Source organism: Camelus bactrianus, chromosome 2, assembly GCF_048773025.1.
Source record: "Camelus bactrianus isolate YW-2024 breed Bactrian camel chromosome 2, ASM4877302v1, whole genome shotgun sequence".
NCBI classification, from domain to species: Eukaryota; Metazoa; Chordata; class Mammalia; order Artiodactyla; family Camelidae; genus Camelus; species Camelus bactrianus.
The window spans coordinates 130,920,917-130,939,093 of record NC_133540.1 but is presented as its reverse complement, the minus strand read 5'-3'; the positions used below and the strand labels follow the sequence as shown (position 1 = coordinate 130,939,093).

The following is an 18,177-nucleotide window of genomic DNA, read 5'->3' as shown; positions in this document are numbered from 1 at the left end:
AAGCCTGACTCAGCATTGCTTAGTAAATGTTTGTTGAATGAATGAATGAACAAATGGTTGTCTGTCTTACCCACTAAACAGGAAACACTGTAAGAGAAGAGAACGTTTGCCTTGTTCACTTTCATATCCTTGGCACCAAGGGTGGATCTAGTTTTGTGAAGCTTGGAGTTTATGTAGTTATATCTGTCCTCTTTAAGAAATGAAATACAAAATCAGAAAAAAAAAAATGGTTCAGAGCTTTGAGAGGTGCAATTGAGGGGCCCTGAAGCTTAAACTTCATTGATTTCATGGTAAATTCACCTCCATTTGGTACACAGTGCAATGCCTTGTACTTTGTAGACACTCAGATATTTTTTCATGAATGTATGCATGCATGAATTCATGAGCGGCAGTTAGAGAGGATATTCATGCATTGGAAGGGAAATTGGTCCAGATGAATAAATTCAGTGTGTCAGTAAGCATCAATTAAGCACCTGCTTTCTGACCAGCATTGTGTTAGAATAATAGGATTTAAACAGAATAGTGGAGACATAGTAACAAAGAAGTGACTTAAAGCCTTGTAGATGTTGTGTAGAGCACAGAGGAGGGTGTGTTCAGTTCTACCTCAGGGCCAAGAAAGGCTTTACAGAGGCAATGATAGCTGAAACAAATCTTTAAAGAGAAGTAGTTGGTTCCAGTGCAGACAGGGTGGAGAAGGGCATCTTGACTAAGCGTATGCACAAAGGTGTGGAGATAGGTAACTCTCTGCTCAATTTGTATGTACTCAATGCATGTCCACCCATTAAATTACCAACAAATTAGTAACGGCATTTCAGATTTTGAGGGGAAGAACTTATCACAGCTGGACAACTCCAAACAGTAATAACTATGACGGTTTGCATTGGGAGCTTGATTGGTTAACTTATTTGAATCGTGGGACTAATGGGGACCTTGGAGTGGAAAGAGAACTGAGACTTAGATTTTAGAAGGCTTGGATTCGAATGTGGGTTCTGTTACTCAGAAGTGGGAGACTTGGGCAAGTCCTGTTACCTGAGTCTCATTCCCTCTTTCTATAAAGATGGCCATGATAATACCCCATTTAATTGGCAAGCTGATTATTAGCATCTTTTGATGCTAATACGTATGTATGTATGTATCATAAAGAACTATAGCGATTATTATTGTTCCCATTCACCCACTACCCTAACCCCATGTAGGCCATTTAGATGTATTTTCATCAGTGGGACAAAGCTATATTCCCTAAACCACTTAGCTTTCTTGTACTTTCATTCGTTGCTTGCAAAGGAAAACCAAGTAAGTTCATGAAGGAGTCTGAAAATCCGTTGCAGGTACTAATAGCATCGATAGAGGAGGAAGCAACATTCCTCTGTCAAGGTGAAACTGTGAGTGATGGCAAATGTGTGGCAAGCAGGCAGCTGTTCCTCTCTTCCTCCCTATGACCAAGGAGCCAGTGTTCATTTCCCAGAATCCTTTGCAACATTGTGCCCAGGCAGCCATTACCAATTGTTGGACCTGACATTGAAGTTGAAATTTACTTGACCTCCTACCTGAAATATAGTGAAAATAGAATCTGTATGTCTGAAGCAGAACCACGGATTTTCTCTTTTAGTACTTAGAGAGATCTTACGTTCATGTTGTTCAGGCTTCTGGTTTTATAGGTGGGAAAACTAACACCCAGATAAGGGAAGTGTCTTGCCCAGAGTCATAACAGATAAAGTCAAAGGACAGAGCCAGAGGTAGAAGCCAGGTCCTTTGACCCCAGTTTAATATTTCCCACCCTGCCCTTATACATTCTCCTACCTTACGTTTCTACTGTAATTTCAAACCAAAAATTCTTTAGCTGAGTTTCTTATTCCTGAGTTAATACTGAATTCATAACTGAATAGTGAATAAGATTTAGAACAGAAAGACCTGAATTTGAATGACTCTTACTGTATGAACTTACTGTATGAACTTGGGAGAGTTACTTAACCTCAGTTTCCTCACTTCTAAAATAGAGTGAGTAATAGTAACCTTATAAGGTTGTTAGGCAGAAAGGAGAAAAGGCATGCAAGTGCATGCCTGAGTGTGAATTCTTTTGGTTTCAAGTAACAGTAACCTTGATTAAATAACCTGAGCAAAATAGGGATGTTTTGGCTGGTCTAACTGGGAAACAGGATGAAGCTTCTTTCTCCAACTCTTATCCATGAAACCCCAAGAAAGGACTCTCATTGGTTCTGCTTGGGTCCTGAGCTCTCCTTATGGCATCAGAAGGATAAGGTTCCTCAAATGGCCAGGTCATATGTTCACTCCAGTAGGTGGATTGGAGTCTGTGATCGCTAAGACTAGGGAGCAAGAAATGCTGGACAGGCAAAACCAAAATGAGTGTTCCTTCTAGTAACTAGCACAGTGCCTGACCTGCCTTCACCTTACTTACCTGCTTGTCTTCAACTCTGTTGGGAATAAAAAACTAGAATTGTGGGAGTTTGTAACAACAGGCTTTGCTGTGGGAATGTGTCTGGAGGTGCATCATAGGGGTAACTCTTCCATTTTCTTACTGGTTTATAAAGGTTACAGAGGCAGGGGAAGCACCACACAGTAAACCAAGACCCCTGGAAGCAGCCAGACCGAGTCTGCAGGGGCAGCAGGAGCCAATGAAAATCACCGAACGGGACCTGAGGGAACCTGTGTTCTATCCCAAGTTCTGCATTAACTGGGCAGACCACATGGTCTTTCTGCACCTCAGTGTCCACACTGCTAAATCTGAGTGCTTAGACAGTAACTGCAGTGATGTCTTGTAAAACAAAGATGTTTTGATTACATGTCAGGTAAACAGCAGCTCTGAGTTGTTGGGAATTCTATTTTCAGATTAGGCGTGCAGCTGAGTTTTTCTTTGTGTATTATACAAGCTTTTGTGGAAGCTAAATGTCATTTATTCTTATTGTTTTAGGGGTTGATTATCTTAAGTTCCTGGTTTAAGTTCAGACTTCTAACAGCAGCTCAAAACCAGAGGATCTGGTCCCTGCCGCTTCTCAGACCTCACCTCCTCTCACTCTTACTCTCCTCCAGACGCCCTAGCCTCCTTGCTTTCCTCACCTGCTCCAGGCACATTCCTGCCTCAGGACCTTTCCATTTGTTGTTCCCCAGATTCCATGTGGTCTTTTAGTCTCTTCAGTGAGCCTTTCCTCCACTGCCCTGTATAAAGTAGCATCCTTCTTCTGTTCTTTACTTTGTTTTATTGTGGTCATTATCTAGCATATATTTGCTGTTTATCCACTAGAATGTATACTTTATGAAAACAAAGACTCTGTGTGGTCTACCACTGACTCCTTAGGTTCTAGAACAGTGTAGGGACATAGGTTCTCAATGAATGTTTCTTGAGTTAATGAATAAGTGTTAATCTACTGTGTCACTTAATTTTTTTTTTTTTAATGGAGGCACTGTGTCCCTTTGCTTTTCGTTCTGGAACTGGTTGATCTCTGTCTAGGACTCCTTCCAATTCTTCTATGTGGTCCTAACATGATTCCTTAATATTATACAGCATATGTGTACCCTTAATCCAGTATCTGGAGTAAACATTGAATAAGTAGTAGCTTTTATTTTGTTATTAAGATTCAGTTCCTACCTCAGGGAGTGTACAGTACAGTCAAGTGGAGAAGCAGACACATAAGCAGTATTAACAACTCAGGTCTAAGTGACAGCCATGACACTTGGCATTGATTCCTCAGGTCCTCCTTGGTTTTCTTCTGAGACGTAGTGTTGACTTTGTGTCCCTTTGTTTGGACCCAAAGGTTAAGCTGGGACCACCTGAATTATTATCCAGAGTAGCTGGAAATAGACTTCATCCAAGGATTGAGTATAATCCTACTTAAACTGGGTTTCAGTTGAGGGAACATGATTCCAAAAAGCAGTATTCGGGCAAAAGGTGCCATGGGTCAGCGAGAAGCTGGAGATGGGGCCACGTAAGACAGGAATAGACCAGGAAACAATGTAGGTTTTGGATGCAGGCTTTAAACAGAATACGAGTTGAATCGTATAGATTTTTTAAAAATTAATGCAAATGAAATAAAGAGCAGCTTTGGCTGAGGCTGGGATTCAGGGGCTGGGAAGAGAGAGGTTCATTAGCCAGCCTGCCCCTCTACCACCATTCCCCCTCCTCCTTGAGGAGCCCCTTTGGAACCAACCGTAGGGCTCAGAGAGACACAGTTTCTCACTGTGTTAATGTTCTCCAAGGCCCCCATTAACTTCATGATGTTACGTTTTTATGGGTCATAATAACTGAGTATATACTCTGAGCAGAACGCTGTGCTAGAGACTTTTTACAAGTAGTGAACCTTTGTGTGGACTGCAGTTCTGAATTTTCCCCAGAACTTGTGAAGACTGTAGCTTTTGAAATTATATTTATTCAATACTAATTGATTTATTCCATCATCCTATAAGCATGGGACTCCTGATAGGTATCAGTCATTGTGAGGGCACAAAAAACATATGTGACATATGTCCTGGCTCTTCTGAAAATACAGATAAAGGATAACTAAAGCTCCTTGAGGGACAGTCAGTGGGAAAGCAAACTGGACCTTGAAGGATGAGGACCATTCTACCAGAGGAAGGGGCTGAATCACATTCCTGGCAGAGGGAGGAACATAGGCCCAGATGTACAGCAGCAGGGTGTTGGGGGAGCAGAGGTCAGACTGTGGTGTCTGGAGTCCTTTTTTAGAGGAGGCGTGGGTGAGGGTCAGAGGGCAGGGGAAGAGGCTGCGCTGGGTTAGATTAGAGCAGGGGTCAGCCAACTTTGGCCCATAGGCCAAGTCCAGCCACTGCCAATTTTGGTAAATGGGGTTTATTCTTTACACTTGTTTATATATAGGCTATGGATGCTTTTGTGCTATAGTGGCAGAGTTGTAGCTGGCAAAACCCTGCAAAATCTGAAATACTTCCTATTTGGCCCTTTAGAGAAAAAGTTTGCCAGACTTGGGTGAGAGCATTGTCAGCAGCGCTGAGGAGTTTGGACTTTATGCTCTGAGCTATGCAAGCAGAGGCATGAAAAGATCATATTTGTGTTTTAAAATGATCAGCCACATTGCAGGTGGGTTTGAAGTGTAGTGAGACTGACACAGCAGAGCTCACTGAGAGGCTCTTGCAGTGACCCAGGTGGACACTGGTGAGTCAGTGACAGGAACGGGTGGATGAGGTAGACACCGAGGAGGTGGATTTTAAAAGTGTAGTGACTGGTGGGGTTGGAAAGAGGAAGAGGTGGAATAATCCCCAGCTTTCTGGTTGGGAAGTTGAGTAGTGACAGATACCACAGCAACTTTTTTTTTTTAAGTTAGAGTAGAATGCCAACTGCTCGTGCCTTCACTTCCTCAGTTCTGAACAGTGGAGAATAGATCCAAGGAGCCCAGCAGACTTCGGAGTTGTATTAAGACAACATGTGGTGGTGACTCCCCAGCGGCAGTGCTTCTGGGTAAGCCTGGATTGGAGAGCGTAGCTGGAGCCTGGGGGTTCCTCTCGCTTTGTCACATTTAGATCTTGGAGGTGGTTGAGTGTTTAAGATAGACGCTAGAACATCTGCCCAGCCAACCGTTTGGAGATTTTAGACCTGCCTCACAAATGCAGCAAATGCTGGGTTGGGAGAGACAAGGCAGGTCACCCTCAGCAGACTGCAGATGGGCATAGAGTCGCAGGGCCCATCTAGATGCAGGTTCTTATGCAGAGTTTGTGCTCACTTGTGCTTTCTTTATTCTTGAAAGAAACTCATCTTGGTGGTAATGATTGTATCATAACTCATAGAAGCGTGGTTCTCAGGGATAGTCAATTGACTTTCTCCTTTGTCCTAAGAAAAATCTGGAATGGGTCAAAGAGTTCTCCCCTTCCTTAGTTTCTAGTTGGCAGGTAGCCAGCAGTTCAGTGTATCACCTACAAGGACAGGGCTGCCAAAACAGGTCTCTCAGGGTGACTTTTTAAGGAATTCTTCCTGTCCAGGGTCTGATTCTGTCCTGCAGGCTTGAGAAACAGATTTGTCAGCGTACCAAGGATAGAACCATTGATCAGGACAGATATCACTTGAGCTCACGTCAACTTGTGTAAAAGTCAGAATACCAAATTGTTCATTTACTTTGAGTACTATAATTAACACTCAGGAGGATCCAAATATTAGAAAGTCAATTATTTTTGAGCTTCTGCTGTAGGTTGGGAACTCTGTTAAGGGTTTTACGTACCTGATCTCATTCAATTTTTCTCTATTGATGGGAATAAAAATATAATTATTATCAAATGATTTTACAATATTGATCATATTATGAATAATATTCTAGAATTCATACAAATTTGATGTTTGAGGTTTCTTGTTACATGGAAATCTATATGGGCTCCCTCTGGTGGGCAAAGCGTCGGTAAAGTCTACAGTGGTTAATTGTGGCTTGTGTTATGAAAAACTTATTGTTTCAAACACACTAGGTTTAAAATTGACTTAAAAAGAGGCCCCTGCAGAACCCCGGTAAAAGAGAGGGAATAAACGAGAGGAATGAAAGTCTGATGTGTTGAATGGACTCCTGTAACTCGGCTATGAACAGTTGTAACTTTAAACTCAGTAGTACTTTTTTATTCCTGACTTTCAGGTCCTCAAGGTCTGTAAATACAAGAATTCGCCTGCTCTTGCTTGTCACAGTCTAACATATGCCTATTTGTCAAAACTTTCTTGTGGCGCTCATGAGCTCTGTTTAACCCAGAGAAGTGAGTCTTTTCATTTCACAGTATTGTGCACATTCCTGTTCACTTTCTAGACAGATGATAAGAAAACCCTGGTAAAATCAACATTTGTCTTTTATAGTCTAAGTAGAAATGGCAGACTGCAGCCTATCTTAACTCAGAGAAATTGAGAAAGGAATTAAAAAGCATAAGTTTTGAATTATAAACACTTTTGGACTTTGCCAGTAATTATGTGATCTTGGAGAACTCACCTACTTCTTTTTTGGTTTGGTTTTTGTTTCCTTATTTTTCATCTTTCTTGTTTGTTTAATGAGGGGCTTTGACTAGATAGTTGTTAAGGACCTTTCCAACAGGATGGCTCCAGGATTCAGTACTCTTCTTGCACAAAGTCACAGGATGTATTTTTAAATGCTTTTTGTGATGATAACTGTCCAATGCCTTGTAATATTTCCCCGCTGAGTGCCCGTATACTCAGAATATTTCGCCTAGATTAAAAAATGAGTTTGTTTTTCAAAGTCGCTTGGTATGTTTCCACAAATGTATTTGATTTAGTAGTGATTATATACTCTTATAATGGGTGGTTATCAGCAGGACATGTTTTTTAAGTTGACTAATTTAAAAATCTGATTATAAAAATAGTGCTCATTAAGCAGAATAAAAAAGAAAGTAAAGTTCACTAGTACTACTGGCCAGAAATACCCACTGCTTTAATTTTGGGGTATATTTTTCCAGACATTTTTCCTATTAAACAAAAACAAAATTTTTCTACAATGCTGCTTTGTAGCCCCTCTATTCCTGTCTTGTCTTGCCTTTTTTACTTAACATATTGTGAACGTTTTTCTATGTCAGTATATATTGTTCTTGTCACTGATTAAAATAATCAGTGACATTAAAAATGTCACTGCATAGCCATTAAAAATAATATCACATAATTTATTTACCTGAACCTTTATTGAAAGATATTTAAGCTGCTTACATTTTTACTAGATTTGTTTCAAATTTATAATCTCTTTAAGATAAAAGGCAAACTATATATAAATTCACTTTACTTGTTTTCTGTGTAATTTTTCCTCAGATACAAAAAACTGGATGCCCTATTCGATAAAAAGAAAATTACCTCTAATTTTAGGGAAAGTATAAAATGTATTGGAACTTATTTCAGTGCTGGAGGAGTATAGAAAAGGGGTAGGTGAAAGGAGCAGGCTAGCCAGGAAAACTTTTATGTGGGAGCAGAGCGTTGAAGAGCAAGTAGAGTTGGGTTGGGGTGGAGCCTAAGCATGTGCATTTCAGTGACAGTGAGGAGACTGGCTGACGAGGCCGCTGGGTTCTTCTTAGTCAGCAGCGTGGAACACACTTGGGGAGGAGCTTATGGCCTGGAGGTTACAGAAGGCCTTTGGAGATTTTGTACAAAATAAATGTACAAAAATCAATCGCCATCCAAGTCTAATTAATGACCACTTAAAATAGAATGAAACCATTTACAGAAATAACAGAAAGCATTTCTAGAAGTGACCTTAGTAAGAAATGTAAATGCCCCGCTTGAAGTCATTTACTACTAAATTAGTTTGTAGATTTAGTGCAGCTTTAATCAAAATTCCAACAGAAAGTAGTTCTAAAATTCATCTAGAAAGTAGTTCTCAAATTCAGCTGGAAAAGAATGATGTGTGAAAATAGCTGATTTTTGAAGAAGAGTGGAAGGGTGTGTGTTGGGGTGGGTTTACTCACCTTACCAAATATTAAAACATTTTAAAGCCAGAAAATAATACATGCACACATGGATCAATCAGGGAAGCCTGTTAGGCCAGGGGTGTGTGTGTGTAACTTTTAATGAGAGGCATTGTCAATCAGTAAGAAAAAGAAAGTTTATTCAGTGATTTGGGGATAATTGGTTAGCACTTTGAAAAAGGAAAGGTTATTTTTAGGTTCTCATCTCTTACTGTACACAGATTAAAGTAAATTTCCACATAGACTAAAGATTTCATTGTGGAAGCAAAACTGAAGAAAATGAAAATGGAGTGAATATTGACTTGTCTTCTAGAAGTGGGAGGACTTTCTGAATTTAAAAATTAGCAGCAGTGGTCTTAATGATGGTGTCGATTTTGACGATGATCATCCTGGCAGCTGTCACTAGTACTTTACGTAGAGACACGATAGCGTTATTCCCAGGTACAGGGAAATTACTAGGTTAATAGGGCATACTGAAGAGTTTGTCATGATGTGAGGATTGCTCACATTCTCATGTTAGGTTAAAAAATTACTACCAAACCAGATACAGTTAAAACTATGTATGCAGAGCCAACCAACTCTAGGCATGGAAATAATGAGTAGAAGGGAATACACCAGGATGTTAACAGTGGCTCTTTCTGGGTGATGGGACTATGGTGATTTATTTTTCTGCTTCTGTCTTCCTGAATTTCTTTAATGAGCACATACTACTCTTGAAATGTAAAACAAAACAGAACAAGTAAAAACTCCAGGCAGAGGAGTTTTTATTTGCTGCAGAAGGAAATGGAGAAGAATTAGCATCTTTTGATTGGAAAGATGTCATGAAAATCCGTATCTAATTACATATTAAATGCACAGCAGAGGGGGTCCCTGTTTAAAGGAAGTCTGCGGTAAATCTTTTGTAAAGGGAGTCGTTTTCTTGTAACTCGGCTGGATTTCCAGTTCAGACTTCCTTAACCTGTACAAGAAAATCATCCACAATGTTTTATTGATGTCTTCGCTTTCTGGTTGTCATTCTGCAAAGTAATAAAGGATAATAATAGCTACCACTTGCTGAGCACCTACTCTGCCTGGCCCTGCGCTCAAAGCTTTGTCATTTAGTTGACTGTCCTTGAAAGTTAGGTTCCTTTACTCATGAGGAAACTGAGGTTCAGCAGGTTAAGTGCCCTGCCCAGGACGATGTCACATTGACGAGCTTGCGCTGTGTTCCTCCAATCGATCGCCTGCCACCTCCCCTGGCTCCCTGCGTGCATGGTCAGATCCCCGGTGCTTTTCTCCTTGGCATGTTGTCTTTAGGAGCATATTTTGCTGCATACATCACAGGTATTTGAAGGGGCCTGACTAGCTTTTGGGGAAATAAGCTGCCTCCAAATCAAACTGTTTTTAAAATCAACAGTTACCTAGTGGCCATGTATTTCTTATGGGTAGTGTTGAGGAGCGTTTTTGGGAAAAGGGAAAAAGGTTTGTGGTTTTAGTTAGTAAAATCATTGAGAAGGAAGGAGATGCAGTTTCTACATTATATATTTGAAAAAAGTCTAATTCCCTTTTCTGTTGTTGGGACACTACTTTGCTGTTTGTTTATCTGTGCATTCAGCAGTCAGTCCCACGCAGGACTCTGGAGCTGAGAGGGCTTTTCACAATTGCACAAGTGAGGCAAGGGGCCAAGCCTTTAAAACCATTGCATTGGTCAGCCGGTGGATGAGGGCTTGCTTCAGGGACGAGGCATAGAGTTGGGTGAGGCAGCTTCTTTCTGCTGAGGACAGTGCCTTGAGAGAGGAGACCCAGCTGTGAGCTGTCAGCAGACAGTTCTTCTGGGAGCTGGGAGAATGAGTGCCTTCATCCTGAAGGCACAGCTCTGCCACACTACCTGTTAGGTTTGTTTTGAGGACCGAGTGCGATATTTTATGTAAAGCTGCCGGTGTTGTATCTGGCACATTAGAGATAGTCATTAAATGGCAACTTTGTTATCAGCTTGTATTTATTGACTATCCCATAAGCAAAGGAAGGCGCTTTGGGATGGAAAGATGAATGAGACTTTCATCGTGACATTGATATGTTAACACCCTAGAAGAGGGCTTTCATCAGTTCAGTAAGTATTTATCGAGCATCTTCTGTAGGCTCTGTGCTGTGTATGATGCCAGGGATGGAGCGAAGGTGAGACAGACAAAACCCTGCTGTTGTGGAGCTTGCATTCTAATGGGACACTTACGGCAAACAAGAAAACAGATAAAAAGGATACTTACGTCAGGTAGTGATAAGTAAATTCATAAGACATACTCATAAGGAGTTATAGAAATCTTCGAAAGAGCAACTTTGAGAATTAAGAGAACAGAGAGGTTACTTCTGGGTGAGGTTGGGGGGAGACTTCATGGAAGAGGTGACACTGAGGTGGGCCTCAGAGATATGGAGAGAGGAGAAGCGGGACAGGAGCACATGACAAAGCTCCGAGAGCGGGGAGGCACAGGATGGAGGAATCTGCAGAAAGTTCAGTTTAACTGGAAGGAGTGAGAAGCAGGAGGTGGTGGGGTGAGCCAGTGTTGTCTCTTGGTCCCCCTGGACCCACTCTCTGTCCTTTCCACTCTGCTCCTGCCCCAGGAGGCTGATCTTTCTGGGGTGCCTGGCTAGGTTTCCTTGCTCTCTGGCTTCTGATTGGGTGCAGCCAGTGGGAGACACCAGCAGGCGACTGGAAGGCTGGAGGAGGGAGGGGTTGGTGTGGGAACTGGGGAAAGGCTTTGCGCCCACAGTCCGTTACTCAGATTAGCTGTCTGCCCAGCAGCCCTAGAGTTTTTCCTCTGGGCATGTCTAGCATCCCATGGGTTAGAACGGGTTTAGCCAATAGGCTGACCCCAGCCAGCAGCAGACATTGCAGCCCCACTCAGGAGTGACCCTGAAAGATAGTGACAAAGGGAGTTCCTCTTCATGAACCGAATTATGGACAATTCATCTTTGCCTTTTTATTTAAGATGGTTTTTAAAGGCAATGTATGTCTCTCTCTCTCCCTCAAAACTGCAATAAGGAAAAGTCAAGAATTTTAGGCTCAAGCAGATTTTCTTAGTGATGTGGCAGTTCATACTTTTCTTCCAAGTATGCTCTGAAAGGTTAGAGGTGGTAAATGGCTCTTGTGGTATTTTGACTATAAATCTGAACTGGAATGGAATCTGTAACCCATTATCAGATTCTGAATCAAGCCGCCTTGTCTTTCTCCTGTTCTGTTTCAGTGAAAATGTGTGTTTTTATTCTGTCAATGGACAGTTTACATTCCTAATATACCTAATATTAAAAGGGAATTATATAATGAATACTTGATGTGAAAGGGACTAGTTAAATACTTCACCTCCAAAGGAGTCCATTAAAGTAATAAGGAAATTACATTTAATTTTAAATGGTAGAAAGATTTTTTAATGTTATTGCTATTAAGCATGTATTACACACACTCAGCCCATTTTTGCAAATGAATTCCCAAAGCACAATTCACCGTTATACAGGTGGAGAGGAAAAATTCTTGCAAAATACAGTTAGCTGTCGTCTTCTTAACTGTGGAGAGAGGCGTACTTTTCCAAAGAATAGAATGTGATGGTTGATTGGAAACTTTTGGAGTTACAGGCTTTTAGCCGTACCTCTTGAAATAAGAAAATAGATATAAATGGGTCCCCAGATGAAGGCGTGGTGGGGTACTTTATAGTCCTAATTGACTCCAGACATAGAGGCCATGATTTGTAAGCAAGCAATGACAAGAGGAAGTTAAATCAAAATTAAATTAAGGGAAGGAGGAAAAAAAAAAAGAGATATCAAGGAGAGGTGATGAATTTTCTGAAGGCTTCTAAATACTTATCTGTGGGTAAGTGGGAAATCTGTGAATATATCTCAGTATGTCAAAGGATGAAATCTGGAAACATTTCAGTCCTAAAAAAGACCTTTTTTTCTGAAAGTCTTTTTTTGTGTTCATTACTTGGTACACTTCAGTCAGCACAGGCATATTTGCTTCTATACTTTTCCATGACTCAACTGGCAGTAAAAAAAATCAACATCTCCCATGATACACATGAGGTGATATTTTGGGAGGATTGGTTTTTCTGTCTATATTTTGACATTTTATTGTTGTTCAGCTCATGTAAATAAAACTCTGGGAATCAGAGCCTACTGGACGCTCATCCGCACTGACCACCATCTTTGCAGTTGTCTCAGTCAGTTTCCCTTTTGCTGGCCTCCCCTGTCCAGTGAATTTTCAGGCCCAAGCGGACAGGGGCCTTGTCCCTCTCCCCGTCCCAGCACAGAGCACAGTGCAGAGCTCAATGTATATTTGCGAAATTAATTCTTGCCTTGTGCTTCCTCTCTTTCTCAACCAGCCCGCTGCTCCCGTGTGGGCTCCTGCCCTCACCATTTTGAGCCTAAGCTGATGCAACAGCACTGAGCGCTCCCCATCCTCCGCCCCTCTCAGAGCCAAGCCACTGTGCAGAAAATGCTGTTTTCATTATGTTACTTTGCTCAGAAGTGTTCAATACTGCTCATTTCTCACACAATGAATTCTGTTATTTGGACGGTGTTCAAAGGTCTTTATAAAACTAGCTCTACCCACTCTTCCAGTTTTACATCCCACACTTGCCTGAATCATCCCACCAGCTTTAACCAAGCTGCTCTGTTCACGGACTCCTCTGCTTTCTTGTCTCCTTGCTTGGCTCCTGCTAGATCTCTTGCCTGGACGGCTCGCTCCCCTTCACTTACTCATAGTCTGCCCATCTTTAAAGGCATGTTCTACCCTATACTAATCTCTCTCTTCTGAATTCAAAGCATTTGCTGCCTGTATTACTCGTTAAGCCAAGAACTATGCGTGGCTTACGACAGCCTTTGCATTATTGTTTGGTGGTGTTATTGTTATTTTTGGAGATCTAATTGGCTTTATTCAGTGATTGGTGAATCAGGCAGTATCCCACCTAGTAAGGAGAGAGGCACTCGCGTGTTTAATGATTGCATTGTTGCTGAACTTTCCAGGTGCTGTCGTGTTGGCTCCCAGACTACGCTGTTTACTTTTGAGCATGGGGGATGGCAAAGGGGAGGGTAAGACTCTGACAGGATGCTTCTGAATATTTCCCTCGGTGGCTTTTGTAACTAGTACCGCAGCTGTTAGACAGGACCCTCACCACGTCTTAATCATTTTTGCGTTCCCAGTACCTAGCACCGCGCCTGGCCGATAGTACGGATTCAGTACATGGTATGTGACTAAAAGAATAGAAGGCATTCTCAAATACTTGTATCCTAGTTTGACCCAAAGCTGAAAGAATCAACATGGGTGATTTTCTATCTTCTAAATGCCATAAAAATCCAGTTTTTCATTTAGCTTTTTTCACCATTAACAGTTCTCCCTCAAGCACTTCTCCCTTCTGCCTGCCTTCAGCCTCGTACTGAAATGTAAATCAGTTTCCTTTAATTCTTTTCCCTGTGAAATTGGAGAACAGCTGTTTAGTCACCTCCTTATAAATAACCCTTCAACAAGTTAAATTGCCTCTAGGACTTGCTTTCTCCAGATTAAATTATCTCAAAGCCTTTTCTTTTTCTCATAAAGGCCTTTGCAGAAAGAAGCATTTGTTATTTTTTTATTTCTTTTTCTAGCTCTTTATAAGGCTTTATTCTTCTCACGAAGGTACCATAGGAGGGCCCTGTGAGGGCCTGGTTCATGCTGTCTGGAGAGGAAGGCATCTTGAACCTCCTCTTATTTGTGTCTTGGAATATCCTGTTGACATTTTTCCCCGTTGCCTATCAGATTTAACTTGTGGTCTACTCTGCTCTCTCCTTGTTTTGTTTCCTTTTCCTGTGCACTTCTTCAAATGCGTAACTTGATTTTCTTCCCACAGACACTAACTTGCTGTATCAGGAGTCTTAAGATTACAAGTTACAGAGAACCCAATGCAAATTAGCTTAAAATGTCTAAGGGAATTTATTGATTTATATCACTGAGAAGTCTAGTGATACGACTTGACCTCTGGCATGGCTGGACCCAGGGGGACAAAACTGTTAGCAAAGGCCTTTCTTCTCACTCCCTCTGTTCTGCCTTTGTGGGATTAGCATCTCCCGAAAGGCACCGCTGAGCTCTTGCTTTGCGGTAGCTCTCGAGCTGCAGCACCTGCAGCCCTTGCTTGCCATTCTGCCCCATCCTGAGTAGGAGAGACGCCCTTTCCTCGGAGCACCCCCAGAATCTTGGAATGAGTCAGGTGCCTATCCTTCAGCCCGTGTCCAGAGGGAAAGGAGGTACTACATAGCTTGGCCGGCTGAGGACCCCGCTCTGCAGCTGGGGCAGTGTCACCTGCACCCAGGACACATCGCTGAGAATAGAGGAGGAGTGATTTCCAAAGGAAATGTGGGGAGCTGCTCCCTGGAGGAGGGCACTGGATGTGGGTGTCCACTGCGCTCCGAGTCGTGCTTCTCCACTCTGCCTTAGGCAGATTATTAATGCTGCTTTGAACTGGAGGTGTCTCTGAGAGTGAAGTCTTAACTCCCTCACTCTTTATTGAACATCCAGTGTGCCAGGCATGCAGCTAGGTATTGGGTGTACAAACGTGAGCGAGGCAATCCCTGACTAGGAGAAACGCATAGTCCAGTGAAAAGACAGACCAACAGGCAGATAATTAAAGCATGTTGTGATAAGTGCTGCTCTCAGAGTATATGTGGACACGGAGGTAGAAGTGAAGAACCCAGTTGGGGGGGGCTTGAAGCGGGGAGGGCTTCACAGGAGAGGTGCGTTTTGAGCTAAGCCTTGACGGGTAAATGAGATTTCCCTAGCATGGGGAAAGAAGGGCATTGTCCTGAAGGCCATGGTGACCCATGAAACGTTTTCAGTGGGGGACTGGCAGGATCAGGTATGGATTTTAGAAAGATCATTCTGCCAGCCATTGGTAGATTGGTAGTGGAGGTGAGGACTAGCAACAAGGAGGGGGAGCCATTGACTGTTGCAGCAATCAGGTCCAAACAAGCCCCAGTGAAGGCCTGAACTAAGCCAGTGAGTATAGGGACAGAGGACAGTTTTCAGAGAGATTATTAGGATTTAGGACCCGTTAGATACAGGAGATGAAAATCAGTGGTTCTAGATGACTTCGAGATTTCAGTTGTGGGTGCCTGGATGAGTTCAGTTTTGTGGTTATTTGAGGTGCCTGCTGAACACACGCCCAAGGGAACATGTTTATCAGGCAGCAGTAAATATGGAAATGGACCTCAGGGAAGGTTTCTGAGCCCAGAGACTTAGACTGGGAGACATCAGAGTATAGGTGGAGGTTGAAACCTTGAGGAGAGAGTGAGGTTACCCGAGAGGAATTTCAAATGAGAAGAAAAGAGGCCCTCAAAGTGGGGAATGGCAACATTTGAGAGACTGATAGAGGAGAAGGAGTCAGAGAAGGAGGCTGCAGAGAAGGTAGGCATATGGGTCCCTCCAAATACTAGACCTCTTCTTACCTTGATAAAGGCAGTGTCACCTGGGATGGTTGGTGGCATGGTGGTTAAGAGCAAGGACTCTAGGCGCTACTGCCTCCTGGTGTGTGACTTGTGGGCACATTACTCCACTGCATTTCCCGATCTATGTGATGGGAATAAAGTAGTATGTAACTTTGGAGGACAAGATTAGTAAAGCACCTGGAAAGTGCTTGGGACGTAGGAAAGTTTATGAAGTGTTTGGTAAATAAACATGGAAACCAATAAACACATGTGCCCTGCCTTTGTGCATCTGTCTGTCTCTCTGAGTTTACATACCTGCTGGCCAGTTAATCTGAAATCTAAAATTTGTTTATTTGGACTTAAATAATTTACTCTTCTGAAAACTCTGGTGGTTCCAGTGTAACAGTGCAAGTATCTGACTTCTTGAAGGTTTTCTAGGGTATTTAATTGGATTATTTTTTCTACTGGCTATTCATTTTACCTCTGATGTACTTTTGTTTCTTCCATACTTCACATATTTTTAAATTGTTCCTAATAACCTCGTGGCATACAGCTTTCTCTTCCCTCTCTCTCTCTCTCTCTCTTTTTGTTTTTAGATACTCTTCCCCAGAATCATTCCTAAAGTTCTGGAATGCTCTGTTAGTTGCTCCCCCGCATTTTGGTCAGTTTCTGGCATGTTACTTTTAATCAGGCTACTTTTCTCATCCATCTGTAGGAATTGGCAATATTTTCAACTCCTCTCCATTATGGTCAGGAATATGAACTTGCTGTCTTTTCTTCTTCCTTTTGGATTTTCCCAAGTAAATGTCTCGAACCGCTGATTAGATCTATGTGCCCACAATAACATAAGCAGGCATGAAACTTAAATCTGATTCGAAGGAGTGTTGTGCAGAGTCTGTCACTCCATTAAAGTCTCTTAGCGTCTAGGTTAAAACTGAACAGTATTCAGGGTGTGAGTCTGTTGTAGAATCTCTGACACTTGTTGAACCAGACACTGTGTGCGTTCATTTTTAAATAACGGGGTGGGTCACTTTTTTATTTATTATGAACACAAACACTGATGCTAACAAGTGACATGTGAAAGGAAAACAGGCGATAGTGATGAAAACCATTTAATGATTAGTGAGGAAACAAATATTGCTTAATGAAAATAAAAACCATGTCTAAAGGGCCTAATGCTGACTTTTGGAAATATAACCATGTTGCGGTCTGTTGTGTACCCTCTGTCCTGTACAGTAGATATTGTTTAAAATTGCTTGGGAACTGGAGCTTGCAATTGTGAGCCTGGAATGTCCTGCAGATAATTAAGTTGTGGTCAGGCTTTGGAAAAATAAAAAGTTCTCGAACTATGATTTTATAAACATGCTACAATAACATTTCTTTATATTTAACAGTTTCTTATAGAAAGCTGATACTCTCATGAGGCATTGATTAAAGGTAAAACATCAAGAAAGAAAAAATATTAAATTAAAACTTCACTTAGGATGTTGACAGTTGGCTTGTAATATTAAACAGATGTGTATGTTCCTGGGGATATTCTTCTTTCTGAACTGAATTGCTATGTTGTATTTTTTTTTTAATGACAACTACAAATTTTTGATCAGTTAATAATTTTAAATGCCCTTTCTACAATCTTCTGTATTCTAACTTCATCTGTAGTTTGAGCCCTCGCAATGATATAATGATTGGTGAAACCTTTGCTGCCTCTTCTAAAGCCTTTCATTTTCTTTCCTTCTTCTTAAAGCTTAACTGGGCTCTTCTGATTTCGTGATGGATTCTTGAAGATTGATTCCTTGAAATAATTTTAGGATCACAGAGTGGAATTCTACCCTTTTAGATTTATGTCTGTAGTTTACTTCTGTGTAAGTTTCACATTGGCATTTGAGTGCACGAGTTGACCTCCATTGTGGTAATGTGTTTGTGTGGTCATTTGTAAAGGCTTCATGATACGTCCGTAGAGCCAGCCACGAAGATCGGCCTGTACCCCCACGCTTTGGGGCCAAAGAATTGTCAGTGAGGGGACCTAAAGGAAGCCACACCATGGAGCAAAAAGAGATTCAGTAAATTCTTCTTTTTGCTTAGAAGAATTTTGCCATATTCGGCAAATAACATAGAGTCCAGTAAGGGCAGTGGAAGGGGTGGGGTGGGCCGGGAGGAGTGGGCTAGGTGGGTGGGTGGACTCTGGTAAGTAGAGGAGGAGTCAGGTCAGATTTTGTAGAATGAGGTGAAGACATTTTGCATCTTCAAAGATTCTTCATATCTAATCACAAGACTAGATAAGTTGTTCATTGTGTTTGGGCTGGTGAAATTTTTTAATTCTGAAGATCATTTGAATTGTAAGTCTGA

The 18,177-nt window shown here is 41.7% G+C and overlaps 1 protein-coding gene across 3 annotated transcripts in view; it reads left to right on the top strand.

Annotated features, from left to right (window-relative positions):
* STX18 (syntaxin 18) overlaps positions 1-18,177 on the top strand; it is a 127,466-nt gene that overhangs the window by 885 nt on the left and 108,404 nt on the right. The window lies entirely within an intron of this gene.